The following is a 6,076-nucleotide window of genomic DNA, read 5'->3' as shown; positions in this document are numbered from 1 at the left end:
TATAGATAAAATAAAATATATAAAATATGAATCGCTAATGTTGATATTACTTATTTCTAAATCTAGAAGTAGCTGGAGCTAAGTGAACGGAGAGTAAGTTGGGAGGTTTTGCACTCCCTGGCACCGTGAGTCAGATATGTTACAAATTGACTCTAGATTGGGTGGGCGCCGGATGGTGGGGTGACAGACACTAGGCCACCACTAGGCCACCACCTAACGATATAAGTATTGGACTTTTCCTCATTCCAATACAACGGGCAAAAGATGTCATTTTAAAGAAATTAAACCATCTCGATTGATCCAAATAATAACATCGATCTTAAACATTCTGGGTTAGTAAAATAATTATAGGATACAGGCCTTGATCTGCTACAATATACTTAGATATAAATTGCGTGATCACAGATTAAATTATGTTCTTGTTTGTGAAAAAAAATATGCATTTAAAAATAAGAGCTGAGTACTTACCATGATGAATTTAGTTAATCCTATCGATAATCTGTCTGATCAAGGAAAGGTTTACTAAAAAAATATCAATAATACTATGGTACCTTTGATTCTAGATCAACGTTACCTAGGCGTTATTACGTGACCGTAATAATACTGTGACGTCATGGACCTTTGCCTCGTATCATTGCCTTACAAGACATCTATAAATTACAAAATCCCCACAAAAACACTATTGAAATATGTAAATCATATAATGATTAAATTTTTGAAATAAGTCCTAATTTTATTGGTTTATTCGAATCAGCATTACAATGTTATTCATTTTAAGATCTGACGTTTCCTAGGCGAATCGCGCGACTAGTATTTCATTATGACGTCATAATGCCTTTGGGTTGTGGTTTTGCATGACCTGAAATAATTAATAATAATTTATTTGTAGCTGCTACGTGGCGGGTTTTACAGTTACATTTATAGAAGTATCCGAAAAATAAAAGTTTTTTGCACCGGGCCCGAGATCTGGGGCACTTGTCCAGGGGTCCGGGCGGCTAAATCTATTTGTTAAGACCAGCTCAATTTTTGTCAAGGTTTGCTGAGATGTAAATAAGGTTAGAGCACATGACTGTTGACGAGATTGTAGGTTAGGGTAACCATTGGGGTTAGGGTTGGGATTAGCGCTAAAGCTGTTTACATCTCGTGACATATGACGAAAAATTGAGCTGGTCTTACCAGTAAGAACTAATGTTTTTTCAAAAACAAAATTTTGGTATAAATTAAAAACAAAAAAAACACTGTTACTTGATTGTAAGGTAGAAGAAACCCGGTGACTTTTCTGGATGTTTATACCTAGTTGCGTGGGTAGGATTAGAATCAGATTCTGTCAGTCCACATTTTTTGGAAAAATTTTTTGAATTTAAAACTATAAGTTTATAAGCCACCTGCCCGGGCCTTTGCATCGTGAGACCCCGACACATACTCGTTCTATTTGAGGCTATCGTTACAGTCAGAGTATTTGGGGCCTAGTCCGGGCCTATCGAACAGTGTCGCCTTCTACCGCCAGTCAGGCCTGTAGCCAGCTTGCGGGCTGCGGAGGGGCAGTGAAGTTTTTAGAGGGGGGGGGGGGGGCACACCCGGCACAGTATACAGTAGGTACTTTAGAGCTGTGGTCGGCAATGTTTTTTTCGGTGGGGCAAAACGCCTGCCGCCAGTGATCATGCACGCGGTTACCGATCGCTCTATATAGTCTGACTGGTATACGATCATTAAAAACAATTTGTTTAGGCCCCAAAGCGTACAGGGGCCCGGAGGTATGCCGAGTAATGTTTAAAAAAAAAAAATTGTTTGTACAAATAAATGAAAACCCAGTGATTTTTTTTCTGGGTGTTTTTACTTAGTATCGGATTCTGTCAATCCACTTTTTTGGGAAAAATTATCGAATTTAAAACTATAAGCCATCTACCCGGGCCTTCGGGTCGCGGAGCCACGGTCCGTTTGAGGCGCTCCATGTAGGCTGACTGGTATCCGATCATTAAGAACGAAACTGAAGGCAGCGTGATTTGTCACTAATCGAGATATATGCTTAAATTATCCATTCAGTCTATTATGACTTGTTACGTAGGCCTACTGTTTTGATGAGTAAGTTCCGTTTGAATCTAGTTCAACATAATTTGGGGTATTGATAAAAATAAACGGATAGTTTATGTGAAAAAAAAATTCTTTTTGATATTTTGACGTCTGATGGGAACGGTTTTTGTCTTTCCATTTGTTGTTTGCCTGCTTTCAATTTCCTGTCAAAATGGAGTACATCTGATTATTATTATATTATTAAAAACCAACACGTAGTACATGTATTTGGTATGGTGTGTTAAATCTCAGTTTCTGTGTTTTAGCAAAGTGACCTCCAGTAACCCCAGATTAACGCCAAAGATGACGTCAGAGACCTTGTTTGTTTCAGTAGCGAAATTTTTTGAAAATCTCCAAAAATGAACTGAAAGAAAACGCTGAATCCGGGAAGAAAATTGGTTATAGATCCCCTGTAAAAGGTCCAACAAAAGGGTCCCCGTTTACACAGTGCACGAGCCCCGGCTGTGCATTTGTCTTAGTAAGGCAGATGCATCAACCCATCACTCATCAGTGCTGTTAAGCGCATGCCTAGATCTCATTTTTCTTATCTGCTCAATTCGTTACCTTTCGTTATGATTGAAGCAAGTTGATATCCACATTCCTCAATATATTCTGTGCTATCAGGATTTATCAGGATCAATTATGTATAGTCGGGAGGGGGGATCGCCACCCGAGCTGTGGATTTATGAGACCAAGTTTTTCTAGACCATTTTTTGTGTAGATTATGAATCTGGGTGGTGATCAGGCGTAATTTTGGGCACAGATACCATTCGGTTCAAAATTGACCTGAAAAGTGTTTTCTCGTTATCTTTTTCGTTCAATCTGATTAAAACACACAAAATGCTATTTCGTTTCGTTTTTTATAGTACAAAATTTCGTTTTACTTATCTTCACAACATTAGGATTTGGAAGAATTGTTATATAACAGGCGGTCTAGCTGATATGAGGAATTAGCCAATGTAACTGTCTGTTACGGCGAGTTCTTTGCGTGCTCTGCACGGAACTGTTGGTAAGCCCCTAGAAACGTCAACGCCGATTTGATTAAACAATGTCTGACGTCATAGGATCAAAAGCCGCTCGTATAACCCATGATGTTTTCTCCCAGTAAAACTAGTCACATCTTCATGTAGTATAGGCCATAGAAAGTATAAAAACACGAAACGAAATATACATCTGTATTTTTAATCAGATTGCTTTTTCGTTCAGTACCAATTTCATCATCACAAATAATAATATTAAATTGTAATGGTGCTTTTGAAGAGATCTGGAAATGTAAATAAAATACACAGTTAATTAGAGACATGTTTAGATATTAGTTTATTCTTAGTCTTCATCAGAAGGTTCAAAATCGAAGTTCATAATATGAGAGGGATAGATATCTTCTTGATGGCTAATCAACAGCTCGCGTATATCCTTTGGATATGCTTCAGATACCCATTCACATTGTAAATCTTCATTCCAGTCTGGTATCGCAGGATCATCTTGTTCGATTATTGGTTTTGCAGCCTGTCTCCATATTGTTTCAACATAATTGTTGCGTTTAATGTGCAGCAAAAACTACTCAGGCAAGATGGTAATAAAGAAAGAAAGGTTTGGGGTTTTTTTTCATCACAATTAAAATTCCCCCAGAAAATCTTTTTTCTAGTGTCATCTACTGATGTAAGTCGCCTTTCACCGTACATGGTACAAACCATTTTTTCTAAACCAGTAATTACATCATCAGAAACATCATTTGTCTATCCCAGCTCTTTAAAAAATGTTAGAAAGTTGGAAAAAGAAAGACAGATAGTCATTACCACTGAAAGCATGTAGGCCGAGATATTCTTGACACTTTCAATACTAATCTTGATTGGATCAAAAAATATATCAAGATTAGTATTGAAAGTGTCGAGAATATCCTAGAACTGACAACAAACCACGAGGACACAAAATAGTTTACAAATTAATGGAAGCGCAGAAACAAATTGCTCGGGCGAAATAGACACCCCAATCATTCTCCTCACAACGATCCAAATATACACATTTTGTTCGATAATGAGATGGGCAAAGGAAGAAAATATCGTAGAAGACGACTTACATCAGTAGATGACGCTAGAAGAAAGCTTTTCTGGGTGAAAAAACCCCAGACCTTTCTTATTACCACCTTGCCGTAGTGGTCTTTTGCTGCATGGCTGGAATGAAGATTTGCAATGTGAATTATCTAAAGCATATCCAAAGGATATATGCGAGCTGCTGGTCAGCAACCAAGAAGATATTCATCCAGCTCATATTTTGAATCTTCTGATGAAGACTAAGAATAAACTAATATCTAAACATGTCTCTGATTTACTGTGTTTTTTTTATGTACATTTCCAGATCTCTTAAAAAGTACCATTATAAATTAATATATTGAATGACGAAATAGGTAATGAATGAAAAAGCTAACGAGAAACCACTTTTAAGATCAATTTAAAACCAAATGATTTCTGTCCAAAAAAACACATGTTACCCGGCCACCATATCCCGCGCAACCCAGCGGGCACCCACCCCGGCGTCCATCCCCACACAATGGGAATATTATAAAAATTTTTAGAGATGTTTCATCAAGCTGTATGAAAAGTATCATTTAAATCGATGTGACCTCATTTCCCGCCGATCCCCCCCCCCTCCATACACACACGCACACCTGCAACCACCCACCCCACCTCCCTACAAATCAAAACAGTTGTCCAGGGGCATCATATACCCATTAGAGATGGGTAGTCCTTGAAATTTATGTTTTATTAATAATTATATAACATGATCATCATTTATATCAACATAATGACATTTCCCCCAATTGTAGACATTGAACCCCCCATATCTCGAAAACGCCCCCTCAAACGCCTGATCACCACCCAGATTCTTAATCTACGCAAAAAAACTGGTCTAGAAAAACTTGGTCTCATAAATTCACAGCTCGGGTGGCGATTCCCCCCCCCCCCCCTTTAGCCACCGGACTCGTACGCATGTTGTTTATTTCTTGCAATGTCTGTGTAAAGCCCATGGATGGTATTGATCTCGAGGCGATCATCAACATTTTCGCAAGTCAGAAAGCTTGTAAGAAACTCATACGAAATATGTAATGTTGCATGTCCATTGTCCCATAATTACGGGTGGGGTGTTTTACTGGTCATTTTTGTCCCCAGGGAGTGGGTTATCAACCATTGCAACGCCACCTTTATCGGGCCATATTTCCCTTATGGTGCAGACGGTGGGCGTTCACCCAATTTCATTGGTTTATGGACTGATTTGGACACAGAATTCATAGATTCCAGTTTGTATCTAAACTCAAAGTAAAATCCTTTAAATCTGATCTAGGGGGATCCAATTTTCAAAATTTTCTAGTGAAAGGATCCCTCGCCTTCACCTTGGCCTTTCGGAACGAGGCACCTCCATTGATCGATCCCTTAATCCGTCCCTGCCTTGTATCTTTCAAAACATTTTGAGCCCCCCCCCTTCCCACTAAGTTACTTATCCCAGGGCCCTGATTAGCATCCAAGGCATGTACTTTATACATAGTCCATACAATCTTTACAGATGCATTATGTAAGATTTAGAAAGGAGCTTGGCGTTCTTGCTATAATAGTTTAAAACAAGCTATTGTAAATAAATATATTGAAAATTTCATTCAAACTACTTTATACTGAGCAAAGTTTTGACATGATGTAGCCCAGACAGTTTATTACTGTAGCAATGGTACTTGACAATAGAGACTGATTATTCTTTTTATGGCTAAATTTTTAAATTTCATGGGTGGTCAAATACATTTAAATTTCGGCCATCCAATGCTCTAGAGAGTTGATTATAGGCTTTTCATGTGAATAAATGTAAAAATAATAGATTTTATAACATTTGCCTATTGTTTAGGATATCTGGGCTTGTTCTTATTTCACAAAATTTAAATAAAATCAGTTGATAAAATCTAGAGTCAGTCCAATGTCTTCAAGGGTTTTTTTTAACGTGCATGCCAATGTGTACATGGGAT

Source organism: Patella vulgata, chromosome 5 (assembly GCF_932274485.2).
Source record: "Patella vulgata chromosome 5, xgPatVulg1.2, whole genome shotgun sequence".
Lineage (NCBI taxonomy): Eukaryota > Metazoa > Mollusca > Gastropoda > Patellidae > Patella > Patella vulgata.
Note: the sequence above shows the minus strand (reverse complement) of the source record.